Below are 22356 nucleotides of genomic sequence, written 5' to 3' on the forward strand. Positions count from 1 at the left end.
TTCCGCTCTGTCCAGGCAGGCAGGCAGGCAACAGAGCCCAGCCCAACAGACAGCCCCCATGAGGCTCCAGTGCACCCTCGGCTACAGTATTGAAGGATGCTCTGTTTGGACCAGGGCCTCTAATTTCCCCTTTGTGAGATGTGCCTGGTTTGTGGTGTCTCTTTCCCAGTCCCTTGACTTCCAAGCACTGCCCAAGGATCCCAACCCCCACCTCTCTGTTTTCTGCTTTTCAGAGTGAGAACTGTTCTACCCCTGACTGTGAAGTCTAGTGACTGATCCAGAGGCAGCACACTCTGATGATTAAATCAGGAACAGGCAGACAGAGGGGTGTGTGTGTTTCAGAGAAAGCTGGTGATTTGCTAAACCAAAAATGACAAGGAGAAAAAAATCAGGATTTTTATAGCACATACAGAACATTAAACATGGAGAGACTTTATCCTTCTAGAGCATTCGTTTAAAGCTCATGCCTACAGTCCTGAGTGTTTCCCTTCCTCTAAAAAGCATCAAGAAGATAGAAAAAATGGTCTTCAAAAGTTAAAAAAAAAGAAAATTAAAGGGTCATTTCTGAAATTAGCCTGGAATGTTTCATTGCTTTATAGTGAGGCAGCAGCCTCCGAGAAGCTTAGCAGCATCCGCCTCTTGTCTGAGCTTCTACGTCAGTTTCTCCAGGGCAGATTTTATTACATAAACAGCAAAGAGGCCGGGCTCCTGAGCAGCTCAGAAACTCTTGCATCTTTGAGGAGCTTGCACATGCTCACGCCACTCTGGAAAACCAGGTAGAGAGGCACTTTTCAGGGAGACCCCAAGGTGCTGAAGCAAGAAGGGCAATAATTTGGTTTTCTTTAAATATATATATATGTGTGTGTGTGTGTGTGTGTGTGTGTGTGTATATATATATATATATTTGAGACATAGCTTCACCAGGCTGGAGTGCAATGGCGTGATCTCGGCTCATTGCAACTTCCATCTCCCAGGTTCAAGCAATTCTCCTGCCTCAGCCTCCTGAGTAACTGGGATTACAGGCGCGTGCCACTACGCCCGGCTAATTTTTGTATTTTTAGTAGGGATGGGGTTTCACCATGTTGGTCTGGTTGCTCTTGAACGCCTTACCTCCAGTGATCTGCCCGCCTCAGTCTTCCAAAGTGCTGAGATTACAGGTGTGAACCACCGCGCATGGCCAAAAAATTGAGGTAAAATCTTCCTATATAATTTATCATCTTTACTATTTTTAAGTGTACAGTTTAGTGCTCATAAATATTTATAAGGAGGGTAATGATTTGAAGAGAAATTCAGTGCTCCCAGGCCCTCTGTGTCCCTGCTGACTGAGACAGGATCTGAAGCAAGGCTTGAATCTCTCTGGGATCAGTTTTCTTGTCAATAGAGTTGAGATGCACTTGTCCCTCTGCTTCCTTCCGGGGGCACAAAGGAATTACTGGCCTGGAGAGACTTGGAAACACACAAGGAGCGGTGCTGATGAGAGGAGCTGGTTTAGAATAAGGCAGAGACAGAACAAAGAAGGATCTTTCCCGGGGTAGAGGGAGGGTGGCGGGAGGACAATGGGGAATGCAGGGTTGAGATTCTTTCCAAATGTTCACAAGAGACTGAAAATAGACTCAGTCCATTCATCTCCTTTATGAAAACCCTACAATATCAATGGGATGATTTCTATGAGTAAAAATTAGGAAAACTAAGAGATTCAGCATTGGTCAAGGCTTATCAGCAGTCTTAATTGCTTTAATTTTAGTCAACAGACATCATCTTCTTGTATAAGGCAATGCTTTTGTCCTGGTGACTGGCAGGCCTGGTCCACTAAGTGCCTTAGCAAAGCAAGCTGGGCCCTTTGGTCATTAACACTGCAAACATCCACACGTTCCCTCCAATGCTCCCTTGCAACCTCGCTAAAAATAAAATGGACTTTTAATAACCTCCACAGCCCGCCACTGTCTCCTCTGTTTTGAATGTTCACTGAGGACCCCAGTAAGAAATGGAAATTACCTCGAATGCTCTCTCCTCTGCCTTGACAGTGCCGCGGCCGGCCGCACACTCTGCTGGGGGAAGGGCAGTGTTGATCAGAAAGCGAGCTCCTTGACTGACGTTATCTCCTCCTGGGCAGAAACCAATTTCAGCAAGAACTTTGTAATTTGGAATTCAAGGATATAAGATGCATTCAGAGAACCGTTTTCCCCCTACAAGTTACAGGTCTGTCATTTAAGAGGTTTAATATCACAAAAAGGGCCTGCTTCTGCCTTTTTTTTTTTAATTTTAAAAAATGCCACACTGATGCTCTCAGAACAGAGGCTTAGGAATGAGAAGAATGGCCTGTACTTCAAACAACCCCATTGTTCCTTACTAGAGGCAGAAGAATAATGTCAGACAAAAATAGTTATTTATTCAGCAAGCTCTTGAAGTGCTCAGACAGACTGGTGGACCTCAATGCCTGGCATATAGCAGGTGTTCAATAACTATGTGAAGGAAGGAAGAAGGGGAGGGAAGGAGGCAGGGAAGAAGAAATACATGTGTAGTAGGAATTCCGAGACATAGTACATTATTTTATCCAAACACAAACACATCTCACAACGCATAGTATTTAATCGAGATCTTCCCATGATGCACTGGGGCAAGGCAATCATGTGGGAGGAGGGGGCCCAGGCAGCAAATGTCTAGAATGAGAAAACTGGGTCACAGGCCAGGCTCTCAAGTCAGAGTGATGCTGAAACCTCCTCCCTTTCTTTCTTTTTTTTTTTTTTTTTGAGACGGAGTCTCGCTGTGTCTCCCAGGCTGGAGTGCAGTGGCGTGATCTTGGCTCACTGCAAGCTCCGCCTCCCGGGTTCACGCCATTCTCCCGCCCCAGCCTCCCAAGTAGCTGGGACTACAGGCGCCCGCCACCACGCCCGGCTAGTTTTTTGTATTTTTAGTAGAGACGGGGTTTCACCATGTTAGCCAGGATAGTCTCGATCTCCTGACCTCGTGATCCACCCGCCTTGGCCTCCCAAAGTGCTGGGATTACAGGCTTGAGCCACCGCGCCCGGCCAACCTCCTCCCTTTCTTACCAGTTGTATGACAATAGGCAACCTGCTTTATCTCTCTGAGCCTCGGTTTCTTCATTTAGAAAACAGAGCTTACACCTATTTTGGAAGACATTGTTAGTTCACTCAAGACCCAGTCAAATGCAGTGCCTCATGCCTGTAATCCCAGCACTATGGGAGGCTGAGGTGGGAGGATTGCTTGAGGCCAGGACTCTGAGACTCGCCTGGACAACAAAGTGAGACCCCACTGCTACAAAAAATTAGCCAGTTGTAGTGGAGTGCACCTGTGGTTCCAGTTTCTCAGGAGGCTGAGGCAGAAATATTGCTGGAGCCTGGGAGGTCGAGGCTGCAGTGAGCTGTGACAGCACCACCGCTCCCTAGCCTGGGAGACAGAGTGAGACTGTCGCAAAAAAAAAAAAAAAAAAAAAAAAAAAAAAAAAGACCCATTCCTAGCCCTCTTTCTTTCTTGTCTTTCTCAGTTTTAAAGAGTAGAACACTCAGTGCCGCATTTCCAAGTGTGATGCTGGGGGAAGATGGCCACGGGGCTTAGGAGAAAGCTAGCACCTTCTTGGTAAAGGGAAGATGTGGGTTTGGTCTCCTGAAGAGCAAGGCTTCTGAGAGCAGAGGCCATATCTTCTTCTCCCATGGGACCCCAACTTGCCAAACCCAGGGGTGCTCGTGGAAAACTCAACTTGAAATCAGGCATGACCGGACCTGCATTGAGCTGTGTGTGTGTTTCACTCACCTTTGAATACAAAGGCCAAAAAAATTCTTTGTGGTTGGCTTTGGAGAGATTGTCAGGAAGAGCTGTAAGAAAGTGATGATCCAGAGCAAGGAAAACAATGGACGAAATAAAAAGGCAGCCTGCAGACAGGGAAAACATATCTACAAAATATCACATAAGAGGTTCATATGCAAGATTTGTTAAAAACTCATGCAACTCTGCCGGCACGGTGGCTCACACCTGTAATCCCAGCACTTTGGGAGGCCGAGGTGGGTGAATCATGAGGTCGGGAGTTTGAGACCAGCCTGGCCAACATGGTAAAACCCTGTCTCTACTAAAAATAGAAAAAATTAGCTGGGCATAGTCACAGGTGCCTGTAATCCCAGATACTCGGGAGGCTGATGCACAATTGCTTGAACCTGGGAGGCAGGGGTTGCAGTGAGCTGAGATGGCACCACTGTACTCTAGCCCAGGCAACAGAGTGAGACTCCATCTCAAAAAAACACGAAAAACAAAAAACAAAAACCAAAAGAAACCCCACAAAAAACCTCATACAACTCAATAGCAAGAAAACATATAACTCAATTAACAAATGTGCAAATGACTTGAATAGGCATTTCTCCAAAGATGAAATGAAAATGACCAACATCATTAGGAAAAAGCAAATCGAAACCACTATGAGAAAACACCTCCCACCTGTCAGGGTGGCTACAATAAAAAAAAAAAAAAATGATAACAAGTGGTGGTGAGGGTGTAGAGAAAGGGAACCCTTGTACACTGTTGATAGGAGTGCCGAGTGGCGAAGCAATTATGGAAAACAGTATGAAGGCCTCAAACAAAATTAAAAATAGCACTACCATCTGACCCAGCAGTCCCTCTTCTGGGTACACACTCAAAGGAGATGAAATCACCACCTCGTCAAGGCATCTGCACTCCCATGCTCACCGCGGCACTTCACAGCGGCCAAGGTACAGACACACCCTAGGGGTTTATCAATGGACAAATGAATAGAGAAACCATGGTGTGTGTACAAAACAAAATGTTACTCGGCCTCAAAAAAGACGGAGATCCTGCCACTTGCCACAACATGGATAGGCTTAGAGGACATCATAATAAGTGAAATAAGTCAGACACAGAAAGATAAATACTGTATAATATCTCACTTATATGTGAAATCTTAAAGGTCAAACATATATATATATATATATATATATAGAGAGAGAGAGAGAGAGAGAGAGAGAGAGAGAGAAAGAGAGAGAGAGAGAGAATAAAACAGTGTTGGGGTAGGGGAGCAGGAAGAAACAGACATAGGTCAAAGGCTCCCACATAGCAAATATACGGGATGAACGCGTCTAAAGATGGAATGCACAGCAGGAGGGCTGTGGCTGATAACAGTGGATCCTCTTCTTTGCTAAATGAGAAGATTATAACTGCTCTTGCCACAGGGAGAGGGGGATGCCTTAAAAAAATAAAATGATTATTGACAAAGTGATAAATAATGAGAGTGAAGGAAATTTGATGATTAAGTTTGCAAAGAGGGGAAATAAAACAATTTGTCCGGCACTACACCATAGCACAATAACGTGTTTAAAATATAAAACACAATAAAACTGGGTCAGATGTATTTGTTTTTTGTTGTTTTGTTTTTAATTTTAAATTCAGCCGTTCTCTCAAGGGCCCGTGGGCATGTGCTCATGATGAAAAATACATTCCAGTTTTTACAGCTTCCATAAGACCACATAAGAGCAGTAGGTAATTTCAAGTGACTTCTCCTAAACTACAGCTGGGGCCCTTGGCTCTGTGTTTCGTGAAGTCTTGCAGGAGCCTTGATGATAAAAACCACATCTGTGGACAATTCCGTCTCTGGGTCCCCTGCTAGGATAGAGCTTACTCCAGCCCCTATTGGCAGTCCACTCTCCAAGCTGCCATTCCTTTACCCAGGACACTCACAGATACATCTCCAACCCACACTTTGGGTGAGACATGTCTTGGGCTAAACTGCGAGTTATTATTCAGAAACTGAGAGCTCTTCACAATACAAATCCATCCTCCTTCCCTCCCTCCCTCCCTCCTTCCCTCCTTCCCTCCTTCCCTCCTTCCCTCCTTCCTTCCTTCCTTCCTTCCTTCCTTGACAGGGTCTCACTCTGTCACCTAGGCTGAGTGCAGTGGCAAGCTGATAGCTCACTGCAGCCTCAATCTTCTAGGCTGAAGTGATCCTCCCACTTCAGCCTCCTAAATAGCTAGGACTACAGGCATGCGCCATCATGCCCAGGAAATTTTTAAATTATTATTATTTGTAGAGACAGAGTCATGCTATGTTGTCCAGGCTGGTCTCAAACTCCTGACCTCAAGTGATCCTCCTGCCTCAGCCTCCCAAAGTGCTGGGTTTACAGGTGTGAGCCACCACACCTGGCCTGATTTTTTCTTTTAGTTAACATCAGGTGTTCATTCTGGTCCCCAAAGTTCAGCAAATGTATAAATACTAAGCAGCAGTGTGCCCATGCCCCTCTCCCTGGTCAGGCTTTACAACACTGAACACATGTGTTATGCTCCCAAAAACTCCCCCTTAAGAATGGAAATATGCAAGGGAAACACAACACTAAACCTCTTTTGTTAGCATTCCTGTTAAATTCACATTTATTACTCCAGTGAAAATTGTCTGTATGCAGAGAAAGTGCTTTAAACAGAGCAGATTGGTCAGCCTCTGGTCCCCTCCGGCTCCTACAAACTTTCCAGTCCTTTCACTTTGAAGCTGGGTCACTGCAGTGAGGTGCGTGTTGTTGTTCTGAAGAATCCAGTTGCATTTCATCACAGAACTTTCATAAGAATCCATTTATCAAATCGTTCCTTGGAAAACTGGAGTGGCACAGATCAAACCAACTGAGGAGCTGCGTGACATTTTAAGTCCCGATGTCAGTGCTGCCCAAATACAAACTAGATTATCAAGCGCTTTTCAAGAACACTTTAATGCCTTGTTCTCATAAACTCTGACAGTCTGACGATTAGGATTACAATGAGCCATTTGTAGGAACTGTGTAAGGGCCTGGAAGTTACAGCCCTTTCAGAAAGCACTCCTGCCAGCCCTCCCACCAGGAGTCAGGGGTGGCCCAGGATGTGCATGTCACCTGGGCTCTGGAAGCTCACTGTGGCACCCTGTCTGCAGCAGACATCTGTGGGCGTCCTACTTGCACCCCCTTGGTTCCTGGCATCTGCGTTTCTGCTGACTAGAGGGCCAACAGCCCGACTGCACTTCTTTTCCTGCAGGCTTGCTTCTGTCCCGGGAACCCACTCTGCCCATAGATGTGGCAGGCCAGAAATGCCAGGGAATTCGGCTCTCCAGGAGTGACCCTCAGCCAACGGCTGACAGAAGCTAACGAGGTGTGCCCCAGCTCTCTCATTCATTTGTGGGTAACACTGAGTCCTGAGTGTAAGTTCCCCCAGAGTTCCCAGCAAGGCTAACTCCAGTGACCCCTGGGTGACTGGGTGGTTACTCACCTTCTGCTGCTGTCTTCCCCTCCATGCCTCTCTTCCACACTCCCCTATCTGTGCTTCCTGGGTTCACTTCCCAAATAAACCACTTGCACTCACATCTGGGCCTCGGGGTCGGCTTCCAGGGGAACCCCAGTCTAAGACATCGCTATCCTTGCTGGGATTTAAGATGCAGTGCACATCTCCCAGACTAGGGAGGGAACACCCACAGCCACCGCTCTCCCAGAGGCTCTGTCCCAGCTGGGACCATTACGAATTTACATCACTTGACCCTAGATGTGAAATCAAGAGCTGGAAGAAGCCATCACAGCAGACACAGCAGTGGCCACCCCATGAGTTTCCAGAAGCTCTTGTGCATGCTCCAAGGACTGGAGTTGAACAAATGGGAGGAGGAAGAATGAATTGTTTTCCTGCTGTGTCTCTTTCTACAAGCAGCTTTCCACTGGCTGTTACCCCTCTTGTCATATTCTGTAGGCTTAGAGAGAAAATCACAAGGTAAGAGAGAGGATCTTGCAATCATAGAGCTGTGAGCCGTGACGAAAATGTCAAGTTCCTGTGAGCCTGCATGTGAGAATAAAGGAAACTTGCATCTTTGTTGCTGACAGAAACACCAGTTCTGCTAGCAGAGGCCTCCCCAGGAAATTCAGTGTCTGTAATTCTCTTATTGTGAGAAGATAAATAGCATTCTTATTCTGTGAATTTGAACCCATCAAAGTTTTGTATTTGAGAATGCTACATTCATGTCCATCCAAGGAGCATTCCCTGACTCTCCACGGTAGGGCTGGCCTGTGCTGAGAGTGGGACACAGGGAAAGAACACACAGTCCCAGCCTCTTCAGCAGCAAACAGGAGGGAGACATACACCAAGACACAATGGCGTGAAATGACATTCACCACAGCGAAAAAGCAATGGGCCATGAAATATGGGGCACTGATTCAGTCACTGAAATCGGGGAGGTTCCAGAAGCAAGTGACATCGACGTTGAGTGTTGAGGGTGAACTGTTAGCAGAAGAAGGGGCATGAGCAGACAGCATTCCAGGCACCATGAAAAAGGCAGAGAAGCAAGAAAAAGAGCTCAGGGTTTAAAGAGCATCATCTGATTCCAAATAATTGAGAAAATATTGCTGTTCATGCAAGTGAAAATGATGTGGCTATGTTAACGTAAGTATGTTCACATTTAACAATGCTTTCTTTTTTGTATTAAGTAAAATACAGGACTCAGTAGACAACCCTGAGGCTCCATCCTTAAGCTTCAAGTGAGCCTCCCCAGAGCTGAGAGCTGCAGTGCACAGGAAGTAAGGGATGCCATGTGGAGGTGAGGGGTGGAGGAGGAAGTGAAGGGTGGGAGCAGGCAAAGAAGGGCAGAGGTGAGGGGTATGGTGAGTTGTGGAGTGTGAGAGGTGATGCAGGGAGCGGCAAGAGATGGAAATGGAAGGAGGGTGGGGATGACCTATTTATGTTTTCTTAACGTAATTGGTTTGGGAACCATCACAAAACATGCAACTTGTCAGATTGCCCAAGGCCCTCCAGCTCTCTCGCTCTCTCTCTCCCCTCTTCATGTAACATGCACACAGACGTTCACCACACGGAGCTGTGTCCCTGGATGACCAACCAAATGGACTGTCTAGGGCCTGTCATTACATTTCCATGACTGCCTCTAAATCACTTTGTCCTGGTTTCAGAACCAAGGCACTAACCTCCCAACCCAATTTCCTTGAATCTTACCAAGGTGATGATGAATTAGTGTTGATAGTAAATAAAGTCAGAGCTTTGAGACATTACTGAAGAAAAGACACGGGAAAATAAAAACAATACAATTAATTAGCTCCAAGTCAGTATAATTTCCTACCTAAAATAATAAAGAGGCCTTAAAGAAAATAACCACTAAAGCCTCTCTTTGTGCCAAAAAGTCCACAGAGCCTTATCGTCTCACAAAGGCCCCTCCAAAGGTCATCAACCTTATTCCCATTTTAGAGAGACCTCAGCCTCTGGAATTGCTGCAAGAAAAGTATGACTGCCCCAAAGGACTGAGGCATTCAGATTTCATGAAAAACATCTGTTTGCCCTTTATGGCTGGTTTTACAGAAGATGGAGATGTTAGTAAATATTCCATTTTTTAAAAAATGACAGTAATTTTAGTGACTTTGTCCCTCAGTAACACATGAAAAGTGAATAGATGATGCAAATGTTGAAAAGATAAACATCAGTATTTACATAACGAGCATTAGTCAACGAGTTGAGTGGAGCACAGAGGGGATTCTTATAAAAAGAGACTGTCCTGAGCCTCAAAACACTTTCAGTATTTGTGGAGACAAAAGTCACAACAAAGAACACAGAATCTCACATGGCGTCACGTGGGGTGGACTGGAAAATGGTGGGAACCCACGTGTTCTCCAGAAGGAGCGAAGCATGTATACATAGAGCACTTTACAGTTTACAGATGACTTTCATTTTTCACCATCACATTTACCCCCCCACAACAAGCAGGCAAGCAGTCTTCTGTTCTACACAAAGCTAAGAGGGGCCCAAGGCTGTACAGCAATTCTGGAACTTGAAACCAAAGTCTTCTAGGACCAGCCCTGGGCCCTTTCTCCAGAAACTCTGCAACAGGCCTCCAGGGTAACACCACTCTGCCCTCACCACAAGGCACAGTGAACGTCTTTAAAGGATGGATGAGCACTCAGAAGAATGAACGAGTGAACCCTGCCCCCGTGGGCGTCTGGCTCACTCCCCTCTGATCATTCTCTAATCCCTAAAACTCCAGGACTCCAGGTTTTTCACTATTCAGTGGCTGCAGGAAGACTCCAGGTTTTTCATATTTTACGCATGCAGCTCCTCAGAGGGTCGCTTTCTAAGAGAAGCACTGAGCATTGCAGAGAAAAATCTTTCTTTCTAATCAGGAGTAAAGGGCTTTCAAGGTCCGAGGCTGAAATCTGCATTGTGAATGTTCAGAAATGAAATGCATGTTTCATTTGCATCTTTTGAAAAGGTCTGCGAGGATGCATTTTGCCTAGGTTTAAATGGAAAATACCTTCAGACTTTAATATATACAAAATAAGATGAATTAGTTTTTCTTGGATGAAACTTGAATCATGCAGCTTTTGGAACCCAACTTAGCACTTCCATTTTGTTCTCTTCTACACACAAACACGCACACACACATACTTGTGTGCTTACATATGCATGCATACACAGTCACATCTGCATGCATCACACACATTCACGTGCACACCTACACACCTGCACATACGTGCACTCACACTTCAGACTTCTCATGCACAGACTGATTTAGTCAACACAGAAGAGTAGAAATAATCAGTATTGGTCTGTACTGCCTGCTGTGTTTGAATATTCAACTATTTAATTCCAACTCTTAATGTACTTCCCCCTTGCTATTCTGCTGATGTTTCACTTCTAGAGACTCCACTCTGCTGAATCATTGTACCACAGAATTCTGAGTTAGGGCAGCTTAAGGCCACCTGAGGCTACTTTACCCCTAAAGCATGAATCCTCTCCCAACAGTAACCAGACCAAGAAGTTCAGACTCTTTGGGATGCATCCAGGAATAGAGAACTTGTGCCCTGCTGAAGAAGTTCATTCTTTTACTCATGTCTCTTGACTGCAAAGCTTATCAGGTCATAAAGTTCAAGTCCTGTTTCTGCTTCTGCCCTGTGGATTACCATGGATACATCAGTTTCTGTTCTAAGTCCCAGGTTTTGCAAGAGGGTATTGGAACAACTGATCTTCAAGGTCCAACTAAAATGTTTTAATAATGCAGACACTTAAAATATCCTGCCTTATTTGGAGCCAAAAATCTCCTTCCTTACAGTGTCCACCCCCTGGTCCAAGCTCTGACCTCTGGGATTATACCTTCATTCGTGTGCAAGTGAGTGATTGCTGTACCATTTCCTCCAGGTGGGACTCCCCGGATCTCTCCAGGGAGCTCTGTCCCGGGTACTTCTTGTGCCTGCCTCCCATCATTGTGGTCCACCTTTCACTCCAGCCGTTGCTGTGGCAACCAGCTTGTGAGGGTACAGCTCAACAGCTCCTCATCTCAGCTGCACTGTATTCCTCCCACCTTCTGCTCTAGAAGTAGCTCACGTTCTGATGCCCCATTGTGGAGCCTGCAGGCCAGCCTGGACTAGAGGGACCAAACATCTCGGTGTTTTCAGGACTGAGGGGATTTTTGGGTTGCAGCAGTGTTTTTAGTTGGAAAATCAGGACAGTCCCTGGTCAAGCAGGATAAGCTGGTTGCCCCAGCATGGGTTTAGGAGGGCTTTAACATCCATGGAATGACCCTCAGCAATGGGGGGCTCCAGGAGCTGGTGGCTGAACGCTCCCCTCCTCCTGCCCTGGACAGACTTGGTGGGTACATTCTATACATACAGCTCCTCAGAGGGTCATGGAAGCATGAGGTCCCATTGCCCACAGTGGTGATTAATTTGATAACTCCCCAATTAGAAAAGGCTTTTCCTCCTATCTTGTTTTGTGCTCCTCAGTATCCCCATGTCTGTTTTCTGGAATAGGATCTCACAATGAATGAATTACACACAAGTTCAGCCTTGGGTTCAGCTTTGGGAGGGGATTCCAGGCTCTGGCAGGCACCTGGGAGATTTGGATAATGAAAATGTCACAGGGTTGCACATTTTGGATGCTGGACTTCTCATCCTAAGGTCCAGATGGTTATTCTTCTCGTGTGAATACCACCAGAAAGGGTCTTGGTTTCTTGACAGCTTCTCAGTATTCTTGCTTGCACATCAAGACAGCCAGGTTACTGCAGAAAATCATTTCTGTAGTTGTTGGTTCATTTCCTCAAAATATGGGATTTGGGTGCTATGTCTGAGAACCACACAGGGGATCTTGCCTCTGATCAAAATAAAATCAAAACACCTCCTGTGGCGACAGAGCAGGCATTTTGTTTCCTGACAATATTTCTCCCATCTGATTCAATTTCAGCAAAGCAAATTTAAGTAGATGCAGGTGAAAGAATTGAGAACCGAGAGTTACCTGACTTGTGTTCCTCAGTAACAAACAAACAAACTGAAATATGTTTAACAGAAGAGGGGGAGAAGCCCACTTACACATATTCTGAGTCAAGTTGAGCTTTTCTGGGGGCAGGATGAGGAAACAAGGTGACTGAGTATTTCTCCAGTACTCATCACTGCAGCTTCTGCAGCACTTTACACATAATATCTTACTTAATTCCTTAGAATGACCCCAAGGTGACCTTTGCCCTTGTGACCCCATTTTATAGCTGGAGAAACTGAGAGTCCGGAAGGTAAGGGAATTTCACCTACATCACATAACTAGTCATCTGCAGACTGGGGCTCAAATCTGGGCAGTTCCAGCTCCAAAGTCTGTATCCTTCACCAGTGCACTGCCTGGCCTCTCTAGAGAGGTAGAGTCCAGACAGGGTCAGGGAGCCCCTTGTGGTATCATCTCCCCCTCACCATGCCTGCCCCTCTATGTCATTACTCGAGTTCTTTCCTCTATGGAGAATTCTTTTCCTACCCACCCCCGCCACCCCTACCCCACCCCCCTGCCCCACAGCTCCGGCTATGAAAACTCTGCCAGTCCCTCTTGGCCCAGATCATGCCCCACCTCCTGAAGCTTCTTCAGCTACGTGCTGGGCAGCATCTCTCCCTCCACTGAATTCTCAGAGTTGTTCACATTGATGCTACGTAAATGCACACATCAAATACTTAATGAACACTTACTATGCACCAGGTCCTACACTAAGCATTTTACACATATTATCTCTACATCAAATCTATCTCAAGTTACTATTATCTTTCCTATTTCATAACTGAGGAAAACACCATCCAGAGAGGTTAAGTATGATGGGGCCCACTCTTTCACTCCCTTCCAGACTCCAGGCTGGAGAAAGGAGTGTTCACAGTGACACAGGTCACCAATGCAGCCGGCTGGCCAGAGGTGCTGCAGCACAGTAAGTTTTCACATCAGTCTCGATTTCCAAAGCTTTTTCCTGGCCCCTTGGTACTGCAAACCTTCCTCCTGGATCTCCCTCCCACTATGTCTAGCTTCAGCCTTCAACCAACAGAAATGTATTGAGTGCCTGCTACATTCTAGGTACTGTTTCAGGTGCCCAGAAGGTTCTTTTTATTGGGAGAAAGACATGATAGATAGGTATAAAATAACAGAGAGAGATAGAAAGACCTATCACTAGCTTCTGTTTGTTTGTTTGTTTTGCTTAACATAAATTATCCAGAACTTGGTAAGAGACATCTGAATCTTTCTACAATCCATTAGGACCCAGGCATTTTACAATTTTATTTATTATTTATTTTTATTTTATTTTTTTTGAGATGGAGTCCTTCTCTGTTGCCCAGGCTAGAGTGCAGTGACATGATCTCAGCTCACTGCAACTTCCGCCTCCCGGGTTCAAGCGATTATCCTGCCTCAGTCTCTGGAGTAGCTGGGATTACAGGTGTGCGCCACCACGCCTGGCTAATTTTTGTATTTTTAGTAGAGACGGGCTTTTGCCATGTTGGCCAGGGTGGTCTCAAACTCCTGACCTCAAGAGATCCGCCTGCCTCGGCCTCCCGAAGTGTTGGGATTACAGGCGTGACCCACCACACCTGGCCATTTTACAATTTTATAAAACTGTTAAGGTGCAATAAATAATTTTCTGTCTAGTAGTGACGATAACTTCCAAGGTTGGGATTTTATTGCCCTGTGTGATATTAACCAGTTTTGATCTAATTTCATACTTCTATCTTAGCATTTATTTTTTCCCTGCTGACATTAAAATCCCAGTTCCTCATATTTCTTTTTTGAACTTGGCTTGTCATTAATGAGTTAAATAAAATGAAGAGACATGTGAAAGCTGCAGCTACCAGGGTAAAGTTGTTCTTGTCAGACCTGGATAAAACAGAGCCAGGGAGGCACAAAAAAGGAGGCGGGACGGGTATGCTTTCCTCTCTGAGATGAGAACTGTTCCAAGGACTGTCTGAAAACCCCACAGGAAATCCCTCACGTCCTTCACGCATCTCCGGTTCTGCACAGCTTGCATGTTTCTCACGTGTGCACATATTTCTATGACAAGGTTTATGACTAGACAGTCTTTAGGACCACAACAATTCAGATAAGATGCTCTCAAAGAACACCTGCTCAGGAACGGCATCTCCACCAACAAATTCATGCCGACTCAGGCGTTGAGCCTCCGGTGCCCATGAATTCTGTTCCCACGCAGTGTACGTAAACTTCCCCCTTCTGCCAATAAAGCTGCTCTTTACCTTTCCCTCAGCAGATGTACCCAGGGCTTGCTACAGTGCAACCTGGATTCCAATGCAAGAGGAAAAAGAAGATCCTCTTCTTTTTCTTTTAGACATGGGGTTTTGCTCTGTTGCTCAGGCAATCATAGCTCACCATAGCCTCAAACTCCTCAGCTTGATTCTCCTGCCTCAGCCTCCTCAGTAGCTAGGATTACAGGCACGAACCACTGTACCTAGTAATTTTTAAATATTTATTTTTGTAGAGACAGGGTCTTGCTATGTTGCCCAGGCTGGACTGAAGTTCTTGGCCTCAGGCAATCTACCTTGGCCTCTCAAAGTGCTGGGATTACAGGTGTGAGCTACTGTACCCAGACGTCTTTTCTAATCACTGAATAAATTCAACATATTTGGATGTATTTTTCTCTGATGTCTTTTTTTAGGTTGACAAATGCATACTACAACCATATGGGAATTATGTTTTTAACATTTTTAGTATCCTAACTGATAATCATATTCAGAGAATTAAAATGATTGATGTAATCATGAGTCAATGAGTTGGTCCCTCTAGAATGTGGTCAGGAAAGACTTTTCAGAGGAGGTGGGCATGTGAGCTAAAGGCCAAAAAAAAAAAAAAAAAACTGGGCCTGCAAAAATGAGGATGAGGTTATTTCAGGTGGAGAGAACAGCTTAAGCAAAGGACTAAAGCAGCTGGCATGTTCAGTGGTATCCTGATAAATGCTTAGCAGCTGGCTGGGTCAGGGGAGCCCTGATCTGTGGTGTTTGCCCATTTCCGTGGTATAAATACTCCTAGGATTTTGAGTGATGATGCAAGGTCACTGAGTTTGGAGTTGGAAAGCAGTGAAAATAAGCCAATCTGAGCTAGTTCCACCACACCTCTTGGCCTGTTCCAAGAAAAGAAATAAGGCCAGAAGAGCAGAGAAGACAAAGGAGACAGTTGCAGGAGATGAGGTCAAAGAAGCATGCAGGAGGCAGATCTTGGAAGGAGTTTAGACTGCATTCCATTTATAACAGGAAGCCATGCGGAAGGTGTTAAAGCACATAGTGATGCTCCCTCTTCCTTTTTACCTTCTTGGTGTTTTTCTCAAAAGGAAACAAAAGCAGAATGAGGAGTAGCACAAATTCCTCTCCTCGTCTTATGTATCAGCAATGAACATGTCCTTGGCATCTCACCTCCTACCTCCTGAGGCATAGCAACAAACACCATGGCACATCATTTTCCAGTTTTTCTCAATAGTGAGTGCTCAGTTGTTTTTGAGAGGAGGTAAGTAAATTCATTCTCTTAAGACTATACAGAAAAGTCACTGTTAAGTAAAATTGTTTTAAAATGGCTTTTACTGTTTCAAACTGTTAAAAATGGTCACAGAGGTAGTTTAATGCCTTTTAAAGGGCAATTGCTGTCAGCCACAGTTGGTTGACTGCCTGCGCACTGAAGCTGCTGGAAGAGAAAGACGGCAGCCATTGTGATAATAAAATGGCTGCCAAGAGATGTGACTTCGTTCATCTCAGGCCCAGAGCTGAGGGTGGACGCTGTGGAAGACCTGTTGCCAAAGCTGTTGGGGAGCTTCTTGCCTCTGTGGCTTATCCCATTTGATCTGGTGGGTTACTGGCTCAGGCATCAGGGGCCTAAGGAATGGTTATAACCTTTCTTCTGAGTTTCACTCTAAATTGGGCGCTAGAGCTGCGGCCACAGAAAATGCCCTTTCCAGTTTGCCTCCTACTTTCTTCTCCCAACTGTGATCTCCTCAAGGGAAATGTTAAAGAAAAAGTTAGTCAGTGCTATTTGTAAAGCATGGTAAGTAAGACTTTATTCAGGACTATTGCAATAAGTATGGGAGCGGGGAGCTTGGGCTCAACTCCGAATATTGCATGAGCAAGTGAGAATTTATGGCCAAGGAGCAGCATAAGTGTCAGCGAATGGAAAATTACATCAGGCGTGAGGGAGGTTCTGGGTAAACTGACCTAATAGGTTCTTACTGAGGCATGGTGGGGGGTGATCCTATATCACCTGGGGGATGGCGGAGGATGAGAAGCCCGATCAGATATCAAGGGCGATCAGATATTGACGGTGGCGGGTGCTACCCTGACTTGGCAGAGTTCTTTGCTAAAACTAGATCTTACAAGGCGGTGCATGAGTGAGCCCAGCAGAATATTCAGAAGCCTGACTAAACTGGCACAGCAAAGAATCTTTGCCAGAGGAGCCACATATGATTTATTCCCATACCTCCCACAGTGCCCAGTGAGTGCTTGGTCAATAATGAATTTTCATTAAATGCGCATCCACCAGCAAGCAGATTTCACTGGATATTCCATATGTGCCTGGCACTAGATAATTGCCAGGGACTTAGAGATAAACAAGATACCACACTACCATCAAATGGAAAGAAACGGTCAGAAGACAGAGAAAGGAGGGGGCACGCAGAGAGAAACAGAGGCAGAGAGAGATCGAGATAAAGAAAATAATACACCATAAGAGTTCTACAAAAGATCTAACAGGGTTAACAGGTTTATAAAGAGATCAACAATCAGAGAAAGAGAGCCAACGAGATCTACAGAAACAGTGGGTGCTGAAATATCAGTTAATTAGAAGGTTATGGCCATGGCAAGGAAATGGCAATGGTGCTCTAAATTGTTCCAGGTAACATTGTTTTCACTGTGCCTAATAGTATAGAAATTCAGCAGGGCTGGGTGTGGTGGCTCACACCTGTAATCCCAGCACTTTGGGAGGCTTAGGCAGGCAGATCACAAGGTCAAGAGATGGAGACCATCCCAGCCAACATGGTGAAATCTCGTCTCTACTAAATACACAAAAATTAGCTGGGCATGGTGGTGTGCACCTGTAGTCCCAGCTACTCGGGAGGCTGAGGGAGGAGAATCACTTGAACCCGGGAGGTGGAGGTTGCAGTGAGCTGAGATCGCACCACTGCACTCCAGCCTGGTGACAGAGCAAGACTCCATCTCCAAAAAAAAAAAAAAAAAAAAAAAAAAGTCAGAAATTCAGTAGCTTAAATCACGTGTGGGAGCAATCCCAGAATGGTTTTCTGATGAGCATTCAAGCCCTGCTTGCACAGCCAGGCAGGATCAGGGTGGCCGTCACCCTGTACAGACTCTGAGGACCCAAAGTGCCATCAGCCCCCATGTGATATAAGTAAGGAGGTACGGGGGTCAGGTGCTAAATGGAGTCCTGGCTCAAGTGTGTCTCACAGTGGAGTGGGTCCCCATGGCAGTCATTGCTCCAGCTCTTGAATTTATCTTTGGAAGGGCCAAATAATGGCTGCAGAACCCAATAATTGGTTTCCTGACTTATGGAATAAAAGCTATCACAACAGGAATAACCAAATGGAAGCCTCTGAAGGTACCCCTTATCCTTTAATCCTGATCCAAAGAATAAATCAAACACACCACATCCTAAGGAGAGTGAAGACAGGTATCACTCCCAAAGACATAAAGGATGCAGGAGCAATGGTCTCTGTTTAACTCACAAGTCTAACCTCTTCAAAAACAAGATAGGGCATAGAAGACAACAGCAAACTACTACACATTTGAGCAAGTAGTACCCCTACTCACAGCTATGCTGGGTGTGTGTTTTTACTAGAACATATGAATGCACACACATGTGGAATGCAGCTACTGATTTGGCAAATGCATTGTTTTAACACCCACCACGAAAGAGATTCAGAAACAGCATTCTTATGGATGGACAACAGTAGACATTTAGAGGCAGGGCAGTGTTAACTCTGCTCTCCATTACCATATAACCAGAAGGGACAGTCCAAAGAACATCACACTGGTACAGTATGTTGATGACATCATGTTAATCAGACCTATGAACAAGAAGAAGAGCAAATATTCTAGATGCTTCATTAAGAAACACGCTAGAAGGTGGGAGAGCAACCAGAAAACCTTAGGGTCCTGCCATTTTGCTGAAGCTGCCTTTTGGGTCCAGTGGTCTGGGGTTTTCTCAAACATCACTAGAGAACTATGGGCCACTCAAAGAGAGTTCCTGACATCCTGCTGGGCCCTGGCTGAATGAGTGTCTGACCATGGGACATCAAGAGCTTCAGGGAAGAGCTATGTAGATGGACACATGAGGGTGGGCATGGAGTGTGAGGATCTTAGTGTTGTAAGTTAACCCTCACTAGAAAGCATCCACTGCTGAGACAACAAGGAATCAAGTGGATAGAATGATCCAGCCAGTAGACATCAGCCAGCCTCTGGCCCTGGCTACTGCTGCTCTTGTGAAGTGGGTTCATGAGTGGCACAGTAGTGGAGGCAGAGATGGTGGCAGATTGAGGCTAACATGACCCAACATCATGGGCTCCCTCTCCCCAAGGCTGATCCAGCCACAGCTACTGATGGGTGTCTAACTACAGCCACAGAAGATGCGTGTCTCACTAACCAGTCACTTGCAGGCAAGTTGATTACACTGAATCTCTTCTACCCTGAAGGGACTGTGAGTCATCTTGACTAGAAATGGCATATATCTATGAATATGGGTTTGTCTTTTCTGTCCACAGGCCCTCAGCCAGTCCTGCAATCCTAGGGCTCCTAGAGTATCTGTAGATCTACTCTATGCATTCAGTGACATAGGATTTCACATAGCATCACCTCAGACCAAAGGGTCCACTTTACAGCAAGAAAAACATAGCGGTGGGCACACAGCCATGGCACCCACTGGTCCTACCATGTGCCACACCACCCAGGAACTACTGGGGGATAAGCAATGGGATAGCCTATTGAAGACACAGCTGAAGAACCAGCTTAGAGATGACACCCTGCAAAGAGAGTAGCACCCTTTAAAATGTGGTATGCACTTTGAACAAAGGGCTGTTATATGATGCTTGGTCCCCAAGAGGCAAAATGCTTGGGTCAGGAGAGTGGAGGCAAGCCACCGAAACCAATGGAAGTGCCAGCCTCACCAAGAGACAGGGAGATTCTGAAAGCCTGATGAAGAAGGTGGGTGATGAGTATGACGCATGGCTTCAGGAGTGGCAACAGTGGAGGGCTATGGTTTGTCCCTAGTTCTCTTCTTGTGAGTTTCTCCAGAAATGGTGATCAACCAGAAGCCTGGAGAAGCTGTGCACCAAGGAGGAGAACTTGAAATATATATATTTCATATGGTGATTCTGATCTCCAAGGATAAAGTTAAAATTCCCAAGAACTTTTTCAAAAGTAAAAATTCAGGTTACCTTAAAAATAATAAAAATCTGACTGCCATCAAACTGCTCATTTGCAACATGGTATTCTGGAAATAATAAAACTTTGCCTTCAAACTTTTTAGGGAAAATTATTTTTACTGATTGATTGAGACAGGGTCTCCCTCTGTGGCCCAGGTTGGCATGCAGTGGTGCAATCACAGCTCATTGCAGCCTTTACCTCTCAGGTTCAAGCAGTCCTCCCACCTCAGCCTCTTGAGTAGCTGGGACCACAGGTGCACAGCACTACACCTGGCTCATTTTTTTTTGGAGAGATGAGAATCTCTGTGTTGCCCAGGTTCATCTCAAACTTGGGTTCAAGCAATCCGTCCTCCTCAGCCTCCTAAAGTACTGATATTATAGGCATGAGCTACTGTGTCTGGCTGGGAAATTATTTTTAGCCCAGAATTCTATATCCAATATCAAGAATAAGGTTAAAAATAAACATATTAAACTCATAAAAATTATCATAAATTCACCTTCTGTGCGAAAATAAATTACTGGAGGATGTTCTCTGCCCCTCAGGGTCTGGGGCCTCAGCAAAAGCAGCAGGAAAAGGCTGGCATCATTGGGACACACCTTCCCTCAGGTGTCTGTGGCTCCTACCAGCCCGGGCTGGGGCTTCTGCAGGGCTGTCAGCCACAACCTCTCCTGTGGGCCCTCCACGTGACCCCACCACATAAGCTAGTTTGGTTCCATGGGTGAGCATCTCAAGACAACAAAGCATATAGGCATGGTCTTTCACGGTCTGGGCTCAGAGGTCATATAGCATCACGTCTGCTGCACTCTGCTGATCAAGGCAGTAATCCAGACCCAGCCAGGGTCAGGGAGAGAACATGGTGTAGCTGTAAAGCATGGGGGCTGGCAGACATTGCTGCAATCATTTTTAGAAAATATGACCTGCCACAGCAGTGAACGAGGGCACCAGTGACATCCATAGTCAAATCCAAGTAATTCTCAGTGGTGTGACTGTGAGACATAATGCAATTGACAAGAATGAGAATTTTTAAAGCTTTGGCCTATATAAAAAAATTTAAAAATGAATGAAATATAGAACTAAGATTCCAGGTTATTTCAAAATAATGTGGATGTTTGGAGTAGAGGTGGAAAGGAGAGTATAATGTGTGCTAAGTGTCTTTTTCATTTGAAGTGGTTACAGGTAGAAATTAATTCTGGACATTAAATTATGACTATATTCACATGAATTGGTAAAATGTGTAAAACTATTGTATAATACTTTGGCATTAAAAATAATAATTTTGAGGCCAACCATTAGAAGACTAGACATAAGATGTAATTTCTAAAACAGTAAAATAATAAAAGTGACAAAAAACAATACAACAAATAAGAAGGTATTTTAAGTCCAAAATATGAAATAAGGTGGTAGTAATTATGTAAACACATCATTTAGTCACAATTAATGTGAATTTAATCTCCCTTTTAAAGACATAAATTTTTAAATTGGAATGTTTTAAATTCAGCTGTATGTTATTACAAAAGAGCATGACTAAATTTTGGGGAAAAAAAAGAGAGAGAAGAAAATTTGAAAATAAAAAAATAAATGAAGATATACCGGGGAAATGCTAACTAAAAGAAAGCAGAAATGGCAATAGCAATAGCAGTCAAAATAGAATTGAAAGTGAGAAGCATTAAATGCATTAAATAGGAATGAGAAATATTTATATTATAAAAATTACAGTCACCCCCAAAATATAATAATCATTAACCTTTATGAACAGAACAATATTATATTGATAGAGTTAAAACACCTGGAAACATAAGAGACACTGACAAATCACAATCTTGGCGAGAGATTTTAAAACCTCTCCAAGAAATTAAGATACCATCTAGAAGAAAAAAAAAATTAAGCCATAGAGGACATAAATAGCTATTGTACTTTCATATAAATTGTCTGTTTCTAATTTAATTAACTATATAGTTGCATTGCTAATATGAGTCGTTCTCAGTAAAAAGGCTGCACATTTTTTTCAAATACCTGTTGGATATTTTTATTTTTTGTTTATTTGTCAAACCAGGATATTTAGCATATCCATTACCTCCTACAGATTATTTCTTTGTGGTGAGAACATTCAAAATGGTCTCTTCTTGCCTTTTTAGAGTATACAATAGAGTAATGTTAACCATAGTCACCCTCCTGTGTAACAGAACACCAAAACTTATTCCTCCTATCTAATTTTGTACTCATTGACCAACCTCTCCCTATTCCTGGTGGAACAGTCTTTAACTGCCCTTTTATTAGTCAAAATATATAAATAAGTTGCCAAAAGTCAAAAACCACACAGGTCACATTCACTGAAGTGATCCAATAAAAATAAATTTTGCAAAAACCTCGTTTGGAAATTAAAGCAATTCTAAATATATCTTAGTTTAATGTGAATATCAAAACTGAGATTACATCTCTTGTATGAGACCTAAAATAGTAAAACACATGGAAGAAGACAGCAGGATGGTGGCTACCATGGCATTGAAGGAATGTGATGTGGGGAGTTGTTGTTCAACAAGGATAAAATCAGGTTTTTTTGTTTTGTTTTGCTTTGTTTTGAGACAGAATCTTGTTCTGTCACCCAGGCTGGAGTGCAGTGGCACGATCTTGGCTCACTGCAACCTCCGTCTCCTGGGTTCAAGTGATTCTCCTGACTCAGCCTCCC

The 22356-nt window shown here is 44.5% G+C and overlaps 1 long non-coding RNA gene across 1 annotated transcript in view; it reads right to left on the bottom strand.

Moving 5' to 3' along the window:
* Window positions 1–1002: 1002 nt before the first annotated feature.
* The window catches only part of LOC139355385 (uncharacterized), a 229030-nt gene continuing 207676 nt past the window's right edge, over window positions 1003–22356 (bottom strand). Inside the window, exons 7-8 of the long non-coding RNA XR_011617787.1 lie at window positions 1996–2105; window positions 1003–1446 (exon numbers count right to left, since the gene is read on the bottom strand). This is a non-coding gene — a long non-coding RNA (uncharacterized lncRNA). The remainder of the gene's footprint in view (window positions 1447–1995; window positions 2106–22356) is intronic.

This window comes from Macaca nemestrina, chromosome 20 (assembly GCF_043159975.1).
Source record: "Macaca nemestrina isolate mMacNem1 chromosome 20, mMacNem.hap1, whole genome shotgun sequence".
Lineage (NCBI taxonomy): Eukaryota > Metazoa > Chordata > Mammalia > Primates > Cercopithecidae > Macaca > Macaca nemestrina.